A 1,378-nucleotide genomic window follows, 5' to 3' on the forward strand; every position below is an offset into this window, starting at 1 on the left:
TTGGTCCGGAGCTGACCACACGTGGTCAGCCAGACCAAGCCTTCAGGTCAGTCGGTCCGCGAGCGTCGGACTAAGCCTGGTCGCCGGACCAAGCTCCTGGTCCGGCGGAGCGGGATCCGGAAAATTTCCAAATATTCGTTTTTAGGGTTTTCTAATCTTATTTAAGTTTGGGATTTCGTCCAAACTTAATTAAGACCGACCTAAAACTCAGAGAAACATCCTAGAACCCTAGAGAAGTTGTTCTCTTCGATTTCTATTGTCCCGGGATTGGATCTCGTCTCTTGAGTTACCCTTTTCTTCACTAATCCTAGCAGATTCGTTCCAAATCGTTGGAATCCTTCCCGTCGGTGTGGATACGTGTAGATGAGCTGTACTTTCAGCTCTTGGTGATTTAGAACAGGCCCCGGATCGTAATAAACTTCAAGTCTCATCGAGAACGAGGTAAGTAACGATTTCCTCGGTGATATACACGATTTTTGGGTTTTGCGAGTTTGGTTGCGTGTGACGTTTGACTAGGTTTAGATCTTTCTTCCGCTGCATGAAACCTAGTAAACCAAACCCTAGATCGATATGATCGCATGTTAGGAACCCGTAGATTACACCAACAGTGGTATCAGAGCCTGGTTTCTCTGTATATCGCCGTGCCTGTTGCATGATTGCATGATTTAATCGTTAAATTGCATGTAATCATTGAATCTATGCATGTTTAATGATATTTGTGATTGTTGAATGATGCATAGATGGTATGGAGTCTGGGACGGGTTAACGGTGCGTCGAAACCGGGACAAAACCCTAATTTTCGAAGCCCGAAAAATCTGTTCCGAATCTGATTTGTCCGTGGTCAGCCGGACCAAGAGTTGGTTAGCCGGACCAGCAGACAGATCAGATTACGGACCGCGTGTTTGGTCAGGAGGACCAAAGTTCTCGCTGGTCAGCTGATGACATGTATTTTGGTGACATTTTGGTATAGGATGTCTAGTGCATTTTACTCGGTTTTGCATATTTATAGGCATTCTAGAGCACAATTGGTCTCGATATTGCTTGGTTGCTTTCTTTGGTGTCAAAACAGGTATTCATGCATAAAAGAGAGAAAAAGGAGTGGAAAACATGGACTACGGAACATCACAAACGAAACGGGAACATTTGGAGTTGTTCCGGAGAAAAACATGAAGCCTAAAAAGTCCGATCTTGCAAGTCCAATAACTTCCACTCTATAAGTCCAAATTGCGTGTTCTCTACCTCATTGGAAAGCTCTCTTCAATATCTACGCATAGACACCAAGATCGCACAAATCCGACATTGGAGCAGAAAGTTATGAGCAAATCTGTCAAGCATGTTCGAGTTGAAGAATCGACACGGACCGTGTTGAATTCGACAC

This window comes from Tarenaya hassleriana, unplaced genomic scaffold (assembly GCF_000463585.1).
Source record: "Tarenaya hassleriana unplaced genomic scaffold, ASM46358v1 Cleome118, whole genome shotgun sequence".
Classification (NCBI taxonomy): Eukaryota; Viridiplantae; Streptophyta; class Magnoliopsida; order Brassicales; family Cleomaceae; genus Tarenaya; species Tarenaya hassleriana.